At 35.7% G+C, this 16,555-nt stretch overlaps 1 protein-coding gene across 1 annotated transcript in view; it reads left to right on the top strand.

The window, feature by feature from the left end:
- Positions 1-7,943: 7,943 nt before the first annotated feature.
- Hil (Hillarin) overlaps positions 7,944-16,555 on the top strand; it is a 68,726-nt gene continuing 60,114 nt past the window's right edge. Inside the window, exon 1 of the mRNA XM_065225876.1 lies at positions 7,944-8,092. The gene's annotated coding sequence lies outside the window, so the exon portion shown is untranslated. The remainder of the gene's footprint in view (positions 8,093-16,555) is intronic.

The raw sequence follows: 16,555 nt of genomic DNA, 5'->3' as shown, positions 1-16,555 counted from the left end.
AAGTGAATATAAAGATATTCCATCATCGAAGAGCTGAAAATATACTTATATAATTTAAATCAATAATTCCAGCCTGAACGAAGGTAGAAACAAGTTAATCTAAAGATGTTTCATCATTAGCTGTAAATAAGCTTAAATAAATTGAATTAATACTGAACGATGGCTGAAAAGTGAATCATTATAATATAAATCTAAAATAATCAGTTTCGGCTTGGCAGTCTGGCAATCACTCAATCAGAACAAATTAATTTTGTAATTTGTCCCTACGTTTCGGCTCTGTTTAGGGCCTTCTTCAGGGGAAGCTGAGGGGAATTTTATTTTTAGAATTAATTATTTCACATTTAATAAATATTTTACACTCACAATTGTTGGATTTGTTCTTTGTCTAAATACTGTTTGAAGTCTAACGTCTGTTTTTATTGTAAAACCTCACAGTCGAACACTCCAACACAATATAAATCTAAAGACTGTCCATCATCGATGGGCTGTAAATACATTTAAATCCATAAATCTGGTTTGGACGAAGTAAATCCAAAGATGTTTCATCATCGAAGAGCTGAAAATAAACTTAAATAATTTTAATCAATAGCTCTAATGACCAGCAAATCCAAACTCATAAAGCAACCCACGATAAAGACAAAACGCTTGCTACAACTACCACGATAAACTCGCTCTGTAATATAGATTTATCGGAGTTGTAGAAGGATAATGATATATTGCTTCCCAGCTTTGTGCAATATACACGGTTGAGGACATAGCTTGATCGGAATCGAGAAAAGAAAAATCTCATTAGCACACGTGTATCATCTTCAGCGTTACTTCGTGCTAACGTGCAGTTTGTCAACAATTTGGTCGTTTCCTTCTACCGGCTCGAGCGAGCTAATTGCAAAGGCAGTTTTTCATGACAAAATAGGAGAGGATTATATTTCTTGTTATTTTTGACATAGCGTATGCGTTGAGCTCGGTTATCGCATGTCGTTTTGTCATTTTGAGATATTTTTGATTCCTAGCCAATAACAGTTTTATAACATCTGTGTCACACATGTATACTATTAATTCTAAAGCTGCAAGATAATTTTGAGTAAAGTAACACAGGTGTGTGATCTTGCCATTTTTTTCTAGGGTATTACTGCCGCTATTCGCATGTCCGTTTTAAGTTTGCTTCGTACCATTGCTTCTTATGTGATGGGACAATTAATTTGACTGTATTTCCAAACTTTTTCAGAACAAAGTTGTTGAGTTCATCCAGTATTCTGAAAATATGCGTGATTATCTACCATTTGCATTGAAAAACTCAGTTTTGACAAAAACAACTATGGGGCCGACATGCGAAGAGCGGCAGATTAGTATTTAAGGGGATTAGATTTGTATAAGTCTTTAGTGGGAATGACACTGATGAAGACTGTACATTGTAGTCGAAATACGTATCTGTAATGGATATCAAAATTATGTAAGTGGAATTAAATGGAAGATAACCTTTATTTGCTGTTTTATTTAAGCATTCCGCAAACAAACCAATTCAATTACTTCATAATTCAATCAAAACACCATCCGCAACCCACGCCCAGACCCAATACAACCGCATCGATCTCACAGCACCAAAAAATCTGTTTAAGCGCACGATAGTTAGGTATGATTAACTTTTCTTTCAAATCATTTTCATATTTCTTTTCTTATTAGTGGTGGTAAGTATAAATAGGGGAAATGACGGCTTCGGCATGACAGACTATTTTCGGCAACACAAATTGAAACACTATTTTCACTGGATTTTCTTACGAAAACACTTCGCTGAATGCATGCAAACGATTCTTTATGCTTTCAACTTCAATTTGACTATATTTTTACCACTGAGAAAAAGCAATCTAGCAGGGTTTTCTTGAAATGAAACACACGCACTACAAATTGTAGCTGATTTCGAGTTGCCGATAATAGAACAGCAGATTTACATGCAGTTCAAATGGAACGGTTGCCGAAGAAAAACTGGATGCCGACAATACTCGCTCTCACTAGAGAAGATTGGAGCTTTGTAAAAGCGTTTCAAAACAGTTTTTGACAATTCTTTCGACTGAAATTGTTAGAGCAGCTGGCAGCAAAAGATTGTAAACAAACCAATACTACATATGTGTGCGTTCCATAGAGAAAAAGGCTATAGAAAGAAGGTCGCTGCTTAGGTTGCCGAGAATACGTAAATTCCCCTACTATAGATTCCATAGATAAGCGGAGGCACAAAAAGTTGTTTTGGCAACCATGAAAAATAAATGATCTTTCTGGCATTCCGTGAAAAAAGTTCATGCCATCATAGAGCAGTTTTGTTTTGTTTCGTGCGTAAAAGTTCAAAATGAAGTGCAAAGCAAATATTTGCAACAATGTATCGAGGAATGGTTTGCTTTATCTTTCCTTCTTCCGTTGTCCGCGAAATAAACCGGAATGTGGAATGTGGAAAGCGTTTTGTGCTCATAATATTACAATACTTCTCCCTCAAACAACACCATGATGACGTCATGCTCGTTTAGCTACACTAACTGACAGTTCGTTTGGCTACATTATACTTTTCCTCCGCTTATCTGAGCGGTTCCATATCATTGACGAGTGCACGGATGGATTTGAGTTCACTCACTCGACAAAAAGTGACACAACAGCGGGGCCCTGTTTACTAAAAATGAACACATGAATAATACTCACGTAACATTTGAAACGGGTCTATCAACTTATGTACACAAAACTTGTTAAGCCTTTTTCGCGCGAACCGAATACGCTCACGTAAACTAACAACACCATCGTGCAGAGGAAATGCTCTCCTTCCCGATAGTGCTCTTGGTTTGCGTGGGCGTACTTCGGTTCTCGTGAAAAGGACCTAGCAAATTATTTACAAAAGTTGATAGGCCCTTTTCAAATGTTACGCGAGCATTATTCATGTGTTCATTTTTAGTAAACAGGGCCCCGCTGTTGTGTCACTTTTTGTCGAGTGAGTGAACTCAAATCCATCCGTGCACTCGTCTATTAAAGCAACGAGTAATTTTCATCTTTTTTGATTTGCATGAAACCTTGCATACAAGTTTTTGGGGAAGAAAAACGCCGTTTTGCATACTTGGTTCGCCATTTTGAATCTAGCCTTACTTATGAGAAGGGCCTATGAAAAATGCACATGATATCTTCAAAAAATTGTATCTCGGAAACGGTTTGTCCGATTGGTTTGGTGTCTTGGGCGAAGTTTTAGACAATTTTTGGTGTTATATGGAGAAAATATGCACGGTAAAAAAAAAGTTTGGTATTTGTGTTTTGAACTAAAATATAAATTTTCCCTTTAAAGTGACATGTCAATAATTTTTTTATTATCCTTATGTTATAGCTGACTGAAAATGCTATCTAGTGCACAGTAGGTTGTTCTGGAGAAAAATAGGTTACAATGAAAAAAATTGTTTTTTAAAAAAATACAATTTTCAAAAAAGCTATTAAGAAAAGTCAAAAAAGTTTGTCACCCTAATTTTATGAAAGTACATCAAATTTGCAAACAAAAAGTACTTCGGTAACATTTTTCTAAGATGCACCGTTTAGAAGATATTACTGATTTAATATTGTTTTTTTTTTTGATAACTTAATAAGTTTTGGCCCTTTTCGGATGTACTCCGTGTTTTTCCAGTTTCAAAAGTTTTTTTTTCGGAAAGATTGGAAAATTTTGAGTTAAAATGACACTGACAGCTTAAAGATTCGAGTGAAATTCTCTGCCTTAAAAGTATTTTGAAAAACAAGTTACAAAATCCCACTATCAGGAATAATGATTTCTTCAAGTGATTTTTGGTGCGTTGTGCTGAAAATGTGCATTCAACTCTTGCATATCGCCTAACAGTTTAATCCATTTAAACTGGATGTGTTTATACTGTGCATATTTTCTCTCTATTGCCGAACATCGCCACAGACATCAAACCGATGAGACAACTCGATTTCGAGATACACCTTTTTGTGAACTGCAAATGTAAGCTCCTCAATTAGCAAGATTCAAAAGAGCGAATTAAGCTTATTTTTCAGGGATGGTGATTGTGCGCAATAAAAAATAACATTATATGTTGGATATCATCAGTTTATTTTTATTCCTGTATTTTTATAAAATTATTGTTTACACAACTTTCTTAATTTTTTTCATTGTAACCTATTTTTCTCCAGAACAACCTACTGTGCATATGTCGTATGAAACACGTCAAAAACTGTCCAAATCCGCAGATAAAAATTTTTGTTTTGAATTTCTGTATAGCAAAATAGTGAACTTTTCGTGAACATTAACGGCAAAGAACTCACCAACACTGGGAGACCGTGAGTTCCTGCCCACCTGTCATCTCCCATCTCGGCCGCAGTCCGCGTTCTGTTTCATTGGTGAAGCTTATTGTTTTTATTCTTACTGATGCAGATTTTGCTGTCTTCACTCACTAAGCAATGCTCACCTAAATTTTGCTGCGGGGAGGCGAAATATTTTGCAACAAATGGACGGTTTAGCGCTAACGAGGCATCTTGAGGGTAGTGAGGGAAAGATGGACACTTTCTGTTTTAATCCAAAAAATAGTGTCGCATAAAATTAAATGTACTAAATTTAGTGCTTTAGCTCACGAAGTGCTTTGTTTTTAATTTAAGAAATGTTGCCCACATGTAGTTTATAGTTACCGGAAATCCTTATATGTCAAGATGCAAATCAGGGTTAGAGATTGTTTTTGGGTTAATAAACAATAATAATTAAATAGGGGCTTTTCATTAACTACATAGACTGTTTTGGGGGTTCTACACAGTTTAATGTTTTTAGTGCATAGTTTTATTGGAAATTGTATGAGCTGTGGACACTTGCCATATCTCTTGTCCCATAGATAACTACAGTAGTCTGGGATTGATCACCGGGGTGAAATTGATCACTATGGGATGTGTTTTTGGTTAGCTTATAGCATATTTTTGGTGGAGACTTCAATAACTGCTTTGACGAATTTTTCAATCCAACATGTTTTTCTGCATAAATTTCAGATTTATTGAAAAGATGTTAAAAATCATCAAATTTCATCACACAAACAAGTAGTTCTAGTACAATAGAGATTGTGGCCATTAATTTGAATGTGGTATTGTTTGTTAAATAAAATGTCTATGAATCAGAGTTATGAAAAAAAGTATGACAAAGTATTTAAAATATTGAGAAATCAACGACCTCGTGTATCATTTATTTATATTTTATTTCGTTATGGTTATTTTGCGGCGAATAGTCAATAAAAACGGCTGGATTTTGCATTTCGTACGAAAAAAGACTGTCTGCTTTTTTATGTATTGCTGTGTTGGTTTTCCGAAAATAGATTTTTTTTAAATAATTGAACATCATAAAATATGAATGTTGAAATTCCCAAATATGTTTTTCTCCAATGTTTGTACTAAGGCACCGTTTTAATTGATTAATTCGAACATCAAAATCAAACAATACTTGCATACTTTATTTAACTGGTTCGTTAAAAGTCCACTTCTTGAAATTCAACCTTACATAGAGCAAGAATGCCACTCCTACATTAATAAACAAGTTAAAAAAAATCGTGCATCCGGCATAATTTTGGAATTTCAATCTCCGAAAGTTTGTTTAAAAATAGTTTTCATTTCGGTGGCACTCTTGTTCCATCTGGCCCTATATTCCCCGCCCCTATGTAAAAATAAGTAATAAAAAATCACCCTTTCCCCACATACGTTACATAATTAGTAATGCAAATCACTATAGATTATTTTATATTTCTTTTTCAGTTTTAAAAATAATTGTTTCTGTACTTACCCAAATGAATAATATCAACATTCTCATTCTCATCCATGCATTGTGCGTTTATTTCAAAAATGTGGCGACCCCGAGGTACACTGAATCTATTTTCAGGTTCAACGGTCGCCCCTTTGCACGCTTACTAATAAAGTTGTTTTATTTCCATTGCCCCTTTATCAACGTAACCCAGGTATAACTGCTTCAACGAACACTCTGACTCAATTTGTCTCTATCAACACACTCTGACTCAGACCTCGAGTTAGAGGCATGATGAATCAGAACGACTAAGCTCAATGACTGAGAGAGAGAAAGTCTGGTTAGATGAACACATTCTCAGCATTTGTCTGTTCTCCGCTGAGTTGAGTCGGAATATTTTTGTTATTGCCTCTGTCCTATTCGTAGTGAGAGCCTGGTTGGAAAATGAACATTGTGAGTTGTATCTCTCAAATACTGGTACTGAGTTTTCATTAATGCGAAAATTTGCAACAATGCTCTCTATATGCAATTTTCACACTGCCGTACTCTGACGGAACTATCAATTCTATAAATTTTATTTTCAGTGTATCTACTAATAAAAAAAAATTATCTTATCGCAATCGCCAGTCCACTTTCCCACATCAAATGTCTGAGTGGGCAATACCAGACCCAAGATACATGACCCTTATTTAATGCGTAATTTAGGGATCATTATAGATCTGAGATGTTTACAACGGCCTAGGGTGGTTTAAAATATCGATATTAATCAAATCTGATAATTCTCTCAATATGTTGGTTCATTTGAATGCGAACTCATACTGTACTGACCCTTTGAAGTGATATGAGAATTACTATGGGAATAGTGAACTTGTTGTTATCAACGTTCTTGCCCTTTGCTGTAGTGATCTACGAAAAAGTTTGCTATCTTATAGAAAATGTTATCAGCTACAACTTTGCTTAAGATTACTTTTTGATTAGACTTCAAGCTAACTAAATTGATTTCCAAACCAATAACTTACTCGACTGCTTTCAGGGTATCATGCACTTTTGACATAGTAGCCTGAATTTTTGCCCTATTATAGTACGCCAGTGCTGCCTGCTGAGCAGTTAATGGAGCATGACACAAGAACATCATCTTCCTAAATAAATAAATAATTATCCCAACGTTCAATCAATAAGTGGTCTTCAGCAAAATTGTAGCTGGGTACAATGCTGCACATTAGTGCAGGTATAATGATAATGTAATGAGCTAGCACTATAATCTTAATATTTGTGTTTCATTGGCCAACAATAAAATGGATGGGCAAAAGTCCAGATGAGGAAAAATGATTGCTTGTTATAGCTGTATTTTACTGGTAATAGAAAAATAGTTTTTCATTCGACATAGAATTCCATACTTCTGGCAATTTCCTTGCTGACTTTGTCAATGTGAGAGTTAAACTTACGTTTGTCATCAATAATCACGCCAAGATATTTAATCTCCCGAATGCGATCAATAGTATCATCATCAATTACAACATAGACGTTCTCATTTACTCAATTCCGTGAAATTACCATAACATTAGTTTTACTTGTATTCAATTTCAACTGCTTATACTTCAACCATAAAAGGGCATCCAAATGAGCTCAAATTTTGGGAAAATTATCAGGCCATAATTCGGAATCGATTGAGCGTGGTGGTGCAAAATCGCTATTTTGAACCACCCTAATCCTTATCCTTATTCATTAACTTTTGGTACTATTCGGCTGTTTCAGTCTAGAGCATTCAAAACGATAGTAGGTATCAAATTATAGCCGAGAAGTCTTCTTCAGGGAATCAAACGAAAAGCGAAGAAGACTCCAACCCTAAGTCGAAATGTCGGATATAATTTTAAATCATCGTTTTGAATGCTCTAGACTGTAATACCTAACCGAACAGTACAAAAAGGTAACCAGTAATCCAGTCAAACACTCCTTTCTATCCTTATTCAATAAACATAAACTGCTTTTGTATTCGCCTATGGATATGCAACATATAGCATAAATGTCAACAGATGGCTACACACAAAATCTTCAGCAGCATAAATGATAGCTTTCATCTCACCGAAACGAAAAAGCTCACCACACCTATCATGAGGCAGTAAAGCTCACAGGCAGAAAAATCATCATCAACATAGACAACTAAAATCTACATCATCATTCAGTTTTAACTCTGCTTTCGTCAGATATCGTCGCGTTTGTTAGTTTCGCGGCTGGCTGTTTTTTTTTTCTCCTAATAAGTACTGTTAGTGGTTTACCCAGCTCAATGTGAAGAGCACAAGCTGAGACAATTTCGACGCAGTAACAGCGGAATGGTGTTTTCGTGTTTGTTTAGTTAGTGTTACAAATTAATCCAATTCATTAAGGTGCTTGCGATTTCCCGGCTCAGCATTAAATTTTCGATATGCGATCAATGCAATTATAAATGTGTTCAACCCGTTTCGGATCAGAGTGCTATGCTTCTGTGAGGACTGCACACTTTGAGAAATGTGTTGACAATGACGTATGCTGTTTCACACCAGAGAGAAGTTGCAGCAATCATATTATTCTCAGCAAACTTCTACGCTTACATCATGCACCGCACATAGCTTACGACTTACTTCATCGAATTCCAAAGTATTGAGCAAAGAAGGTGAAAAATATCGAGAAGAAATACATTGCGACGAGATTAAGACCTTCAAAGCACAGGCAATCATCATTTACAGTGCGGCTGCTTGGGTTTCCCAGACACACTTTGCGTATCTCTTTTGAATTGAGCTGCTGACCAGATTGAGAAGTGTAATCATTCCATTTCCAATCCATTAAACAATTAAAAGCTCCATTCTTTGGGCGAACAAATAGCATAAGCATGAACACTGCTTACTACTGATTATTCAATTTGTAGGGGAGCATATTTTACACCTGCGTTCATTATACGAATACGGTGAAAGATTTATTATGCGGATATTCATGAGCATGCACTTAGCTCTGTTGTTAGACGGAAAACCCCTTTCCATCGGCTGGAACGCAGAATAACTACCATCGATTTGTGCCATTTCACATGTACCTATACGACCACAGCGAATAAACCGAGGGCTCCGAGTTTCATTGGTGGTAGAGAAAACACTAAAATGTGACTTACCTCGGTGGCATTGTAAATGTTTGAGTAAACCGCCAAGTGAACTGTTGGTATTAGTGAAATCGATCATGGAATGCTTATAGCATGCATTTTCTCCGTTTAGTTTTTCTCTCCAAAGACAAAGCAGTTGTGCAAAAAATTGTAAATAACAGAAACGTTGAATGTACGGTGAACTGGTGTGGTATCGTAGAAAGATTTAATAAGCGACGAACTTGCGTTTTGTTCACGAATGAAATAAAAGCATGTTAATCGTCACTGAGTTCCTCAATGTTCCAACAAGTATTAGATATGTGTGAATCGTATTTTTGACTTTATAAACAAGATGAAAACTATGATAAAATTCTGTATAGTTTTGTTGTTGCTATGTAGAGCTTCAAATAGTGGGATGAACACAATGACCAAAAAACTATCCTTAACGATTTTTTTTTTCTAATTAATTGAAAATATTGAAGAAATTATTTCTGTACCAGTTCAATGCTATGCCCGTCCACAACATTTACCAAACGTACCTACACTAAACCGGGAAAAGTAAGATTCTATTCAGACTTGCTTCCGCTCACTTGCTGTAAAAAATGATTTTCGGAATTTTGGAATCATTAGATGTTATAATGCTATTTTGAAGTTGTTAGATACAAGAAGAGGTTCGGAGGCAAATGTTTGACACTTAAAACCAGTAAAATTCGCTTTCCGATATGTGACATCAACGATTTTACGACTCGCGAACGCTCACTCTGAGTGAACGCTCACGAATCATAAATTCGCTTATTGTGACGCTCTGAAAACAAAATTGACAGGTTTCATGTGTCAAACACATACTTTACAACCTCTTCTTTTAACTTACAAGTACAAAATATCATGATAACGTCTAATGATTTTATAATTCCGAAAAACATTTTTTTATAGCAAGTGAGTGGAAGCAACCCTGATTCTATTACATATTTACATGAAAAGTACGCAGAATTTGCGATGTTTCGTGACATAAACAGATTCTGTACACAGAAAAAAAAATTCTGAATAAAAATATCAAAATTACGCCAAATCTAGCGTTAATAACATGTGCGCTATATATCGCAGAAATTTACTTGAATTTTTCATACGGTGTTATATGGTCGCCGGAAGGTTTTTTTTTTTAATATTTTTGTAAATGTTTAATTTATGTTAGCCTATTTTTCAAACGAAGTTTGTTTCACTACATGCATTGCGTTTAGAAAATCATCTCGTGAAGGTTTTATACAACAAATATGCATTCTAGCAAAACTTACACTGCAGTCCATTGCAAGCACTGCCATTACATTTGTTTTATGAAACATATGCAGAGGATGTAATAAAGCTAAAATGATGTAAGAGAAATTAGTTTTGCGTGTATCTTACGTTTGATACTAATAAATCTCCCTTTATCAAGGAATCAACAATATCTCCAAATGAAGCGGTGCCGGTGATGTAGTGCTAAGCGTGATTGCTTATCTCCCCAGTATGCCTGAGTTCAATCCCCGCCGGGATTTTCTGAAGCATAAAATCTCTGATCACGCCTTCCTTCGGAAGATAAATAAAGCCGTTGGTCCCCGGTTCATGAGTTGATGGGTCGATAGGTAGGGTTTCAGGTGTGGGAGCTGCATTCCTGGCGTCGATAGCATTGGTATTCAGACGGAAAACAAATCAAAGTAAAACTACAAGGGACAGCCCTATGGGGTTGTACGCAATGGTGACGTAGGACTACGTGGTCTTATACACTGATAAAATTTCAAAGATTGTTTTATGTGTCCCACACATGAATTTTTGCAATGTGATCAACAAATGATATCTATGTGTCGGACATATACTTAATATGTGTACACATAAAAGCCATGTGTAACCACACATACTATTCATTTGACTCATAAATTTCATGTGTACTTCTGGGTGGATTCTGTTTATGTGTGGTCACATGAAAATCATGTGGAAATTCGTCAATAAAAATGCGTGGAATTTTATTAGTGTATAATAAATGTTATTTGTTAACTGCAGCAGGAGCTTGTGTTTTGTGTAGGAATATGAATTTGAGCGGGGTTCTCTCTCTTTATACTCTTTAGTATGACTATGATTGCCCTGAAAAGGCTTAAAGCCTTTGGAAGAGGATGATGACGTGTAGACAGCACGATCAGCAAATTTGGACCGGACAATCCCATTTTCTTCGGTTCAATGATTGGGCACTCGCAAGAGTCTCGGCCCGCCTGCTGCTGGACAGGATTTACGCGCTCGAATAATTGAAAATTCGATAAATATTTAATCGAACAGTTGGAAAAATCTTTACGATTAATCGTTAATCGAATAGTTGGACTTTTGGGCATCCCTATAACATAGTTTAATTTCATGTTTTTTTGGTGGTCTTTCGAAAATGTCGAACAGCAGAGATTTCCTCTTTTGATGACTTTGGCTTTACTAACCTATGTCGCACTATTTCTGCTATGCTCTTCTATCATCCAGAACAACAAACGTATCAATGAATGTGTTTGCCGTCTAGTTATTAACGAAACAGAAAGTTGATGAAGAGAATCGATCAAAATCACTTGCGCCCCTGTTTCCAAGTTTGGTTACAAGATTACAACTCTGGAGAACATTTTGAGTGGTCTTTAAGGGAATGCGGTTCTGAATATGGCGATGAGTGTGCAAAATGGAAGCGAATGACACTTCGACTTGTTTCGTCTACTAACGACTCTCTGATGACAGTGTTGGGGAAGCAGAAATGCTACATCGACATGTTTCGTCTAGAAAATCGACAGTCTGAAGCATTGCTATCGATGCGTAGAAATATTTCTGATTGATTGGTGATAAAATAATTGAAATTGGTCCAGGGGCAGCAGATTTATTAACGTTCAAAATCTTTCTCATACTATCTATAGATATTCCTCAATACAACTGTACAGGAGCCCAAAGTAAATAACTCTAAAAAAAATTCAAAAATTACATCTGGTACATTTACTTTTACTTTTTCATTGAGTTGGATAACACCAAACGTTAATATTCGAGTCCGAACTGTATTACAAAATGTTTAAAAAATATTTAAAGACGATCAGGCTAACGATTTTAAAAATATGTATTTACCATTTCTTGACAATTACTTCTCTTAGGTTTTTTTTATGTGATGCATATAAATTAATATTTGTTTCAAACCAATGCATTTTATTATTTCTGAAATTGTTGATAAGTATTCATTCGTTACTAGTTGCAGGCGAGAGAATACTTAACTGTGTATTTTATTTTTATATTTTCCAATGTACACTTTATGATATGATAACAAGTTGATATCAATACGATAACACCTTCATTGGAAAAAAAATCCTGTTACTGTTGCCATATGGAGGTTAGCCACCTTCACGAACAGGAATTGCTTTTACAAATCTCTTCTACCATGTTTCAGTATTCACTCGTGCAAAACAGGAAACATGAACTAAACCTAACCCTACAACTCAATTTCTCCACTGATTGATAATGAAAAGCAACATATACCGTACTACTCGCCAAGGTTACGCCCGCGTTATAAGATTGTTGGCCTCTCTGGATGTTTGTGTATACACCCTAGACCGTGCACAGCCTTGCTGTTTAATAAATTTTCTACATTACACTGTACATAATAGTGATTCAATAAAATCACCCTCGGTTTCACCTATTCGCCACACCACCGAACCAAGAGTAGCCTCCATATGTTCCAAATCCACTCATTCATTCATAATAAAGTTCGATTAATTGCATTAGGTGGGCGTACTTTGCTCTCTCGGAAAAGGTGAATGAATAGACGTGACTACGCAAGACAGTCAATGCGAAGGTGGCCTACGACAGCATTTAGCTAACATTCTCGTGCTTTGGTTGCTTCCCACCTCCTCAGGACTGAATTTCAGTGGCGCTGCCGTGGCGTTATGAATCTTTCCATATCCGATGTTAGTCAGGCAAAGGCGTTTGCCGATCAATGAACACTCTGTGGTCAGGTTTGGGGAGGGAGAATGAAAAAAAAAATCTGTTCAGTAAATCTCTCGGATATTGATTGTTTAGATCACGGGAAAAATAACTAAAAAGAGAAGTTGAAACACCCCAATGCGGACACTTTGGCGCGTGTGGAGGCGCAAAAAAGCGTTAATTAATCCACCGACCGGGAGCATGTGTGTGTGTGTGTGTATTTTATTAACGAATTTTCGTCGGTTCGCTTTACTTCAGCTCACAGAGAGCAACGTTGACGTCATTGACGTAAAAGTTGATCACATCAGCGGCGACGTCGATTGAGTGACTTGCGTCGTACTGATTCGTCGACACAACTGTTCAAAGAATGATGTATGCACCTTGGTAATTTCAATGGATAGTTAAGCTAGATGAGGTTATGAAGAGCTTTGAGTGTGTTGGTTTATTTCCTTTTAATTCCGTTATAATTTGACAGATGCGCGTATTTAGTCTACTACTTGAAGACTTCATCAGTGCCAAGTACTCAACACCACTGAAGAATCCATCTATCATCTACGACTTATATACTAATCAATAGGTACTAAAAATCAGCAGGTATCCAACTGAGATGAGGTTAAGCAATTTGTTTTGAAAACGCAGGTTAAGCACACACTACGAAAAAGTAGTGTAAATTTCAGTGTAGTTATACTAACATATTTGAGATCCTAACCGTACTGTAAAACATATAGAATTAAATTTCAATTTTCAATCTTATTAAATTATGAAAGATACGAAATTCACCTCAATCAAACGTTTAATTCCTTTACTATTAAAATTAGTTATTTCGATGTGTGTACCTCAGCTTCGAACAATTCTTGATAGAGCTGGAATTAGGGCGTAACAGCTTTTGTAAACAATTACTTCTTTCGAGGATTTCTAGAAAGTTAGTCATTGTTTGTCAACGCAAATCAACCACACCATCTGGTAGGGAAATACTTCCACTACCAAAAGTTTTGTTGGTTTGCGTAGGCGTGCCTTGAGTTCCTAGAAATCATCGATAGAAGTCATTGTTTACAAAGGCTGTTACGACCTAATTCCAGCTCTATCTAGAATTATATAAATCCTTCTTCGTGTTCTACAGAGGCTGAAAGAGGATGGAAACTCCAGATATATCGATAAACCTCTACAAGTGAATTTTATATAAACCTTGGAAAACATTCAATTCTAGTGACCTTCATGGCGAAACTTTAAAAAAATCTATAACTAATTTCGACCATGTATTAACATATTAACAATAAGTAACGATAAGTTACTTATTCGGTACACCGTATCAGCACAATTTTCCCCTGAAGGCACCTATAAGTGCTGAAACGTTGGGACAAATAAAATATGTGTTGTTCTAAATCCGAGTGCACGATCTGCAACTGAAAATATTTACTTTTCACCTAATAAACCAGTTGTGAAATTACCCTTTTGATACACTGTTATTCGAAAAAAAAAATGCTTCAAGTATTGCATGAAAACATCCATCTTCTTAACCAGGAACACCACTTTTAATGTTAACCTTGCAACCGTAATTTGATATCTTTGTTTGAGACTCAATCCCAAAGCGAAATAACATTAATCGTATAGGATTGCTAGTTATACGGACATCATAGTGCATTTATTTTTTTGCATTTAGTCTGGAATTATTTCGCAATCTCTTAAGTTCCGCTTCATGTACAGGTGAAGGGGGGAATGGCACCTATATACAACTCTATTGTGTCTTTCTTCTTACCCCATTTGTTTCATATTACTCCATCTCCAACTAATACGAAACATATATATCCCAAATGCTTCGAACTGTAACAACTTTCCTCAATTTTCAGTCATCATACGGAAAACCAATCAATCCAATTTCCTCCACAAACCACGATCCATGTCATGAACAACAATCGAAATCTACCCTATCACAGTTTATTACCCCCGGTTTTATATCGTTACAAATATTGAAAGTGAATTTCGAGATGGAAATGAGTTAGCTTTTTATCGAGAAAAAAACGATTATTGGAAACACGGAGGAAAAAAACACCATCGCCCGAAAAACAGCATGTACACGTCACTCACACACTCAAGCAATGGCATCAGCACGGTTGAATCAGTTTGATGCACCAACCAGCAACAGGTGAAAGTAAATTCCTGTTATGATGTTATTTCGCAAATCGAGAAAAATTAAATTGATTTGCCTTTCAGCTGTTACGACGACCGCTCAAAATTAGATGAAAGATTGCCAGCTGTAAAAATGCTCGTGTAACACAAGCAAATAAGCATGTGTAATTCCTAACACGAAATTTACTCAGATTAATCAATCAATGACAGCAGTAAGTTGCGGTTGCCGCGAGTTAAAGCAACAGCAGTTTCAGTTTTTTTTTCTCTTGCTACTCTTCCCTTTTTGCGAAAAGTTTATTACACAATTGCAACGGCGATGTCACGTTGATTGTGATTCACACACCTACTTAGTGCAATTCTTCTAATCTTGTAAGCTAAGCAAACATAAAACAATTCTCAGTAGGTTCCACAAAAGTCATGATTCCAAAAGCGGTCAATCAAACTCAAAATCAAATAGATTTGAAAACAGGTGCAGCAATTAGACATTCCGCAAATCTATATGGAGTTATTTTTCGTTCGAATAGATTATATAATCTAAATTTTATGTGGATTTTCTTTTATTTACGAAACCAACTTTGCTCGGGTATTCAGCTGGTGGCGAGGTTGGTACTCGCTTATCAAATGTTTCAGAGAGGGCGGAAAAATTGCATCCTTTTCTCAAATGAATATGTCGTTAAATATGTTTATTGATTAATATTTTAATTATTATGTACTCAGTTTTGACCTTCCATGGTATATTCTTGACTCCCCTTTCTCATCACAGCTATCAATTTCAAGAGTATAAATCTCAAAGATCTGTAAATTTCAGACATTGATTGCTTTTATATGGTAGACGCTCCTATAGTTGTGGCTGCTTCTATAGTTGTGGTCAAGCTTGCAAATGCTCATTACAGCTAAAATGCTATTTTTCAGATTTATGCAGCTATGAAATATTTTAATGATAATTCTTGTTTACAAGATGCAACAAGAGAGGGTAAAGTGTGCGTATGACACATAGAATCTGTCAATTTAGCTTTCAGAGGGTCACAATAGCGATTAGCTGTAACGATGAGCAACGCGATGAGTTAGCAATCAACGATCATTTTTTTTTTGTTTTAACTTTATTAAAGAGATTTTTAGCCTTAGGCTAGTTCATCTCTAAAATCAGCGATCATAAAATCGCTAGTTGTGACCTTCTGAAAGCAAAATTGACATATTGTATATGTCATACACAAACTTTACCACCTATTCTTGCTTCTTACAAATGAAAATTATCATTATAGTATCTCATAGTATCATAATTACGAAAAATTACATTTTAACTGTAATGAGCAATTGCAAGCCTGGTTGTGGTACTGCAGTTAATGCTGATTTTCAAGATTAATGGGGAAAAATGCATTTTTGATCGATTTCTTATACTCTTAAAACACGATGTAACACAGAATGCACTTCAATCATGTCGAAAATCTCATGTAATTTTTATGGCCACAAAAATAAAAAATGCAGCAAAAGCAGCGTAATGTCAGTTCATGCACTGTATTAATGCTAATTTTGTTCTTTTTGGCAAGTAATATTACACCATATTTATGACACGATTGAAGTGCATCCACTTTGATGTGATATTGAAATTAATTTTTTGCTTT

This window comes from Ochlerotatus camptorhynchus, unplaced genomic scaffold (assembly GCF_037179485.1).
Source record: "Ochlerotatus camptorhynchus isolate MF236.1 unplaced genomic scaffold, CSIRO-AGI_Acam_v1.1 ptg000240l, whole genome shotgun sequence".
Lineage (NCBI taxonomy): Eukaryota > Metazoa > Arthropoda > Insecta > Diptera > Culicidae > Ochlerotatus > Ochlerotatus camptorhynchus.
Note: the sequence above shows the minus strand (reverse complement) of the source record. Positions and strands in the feature narration are given on the sequence as shown.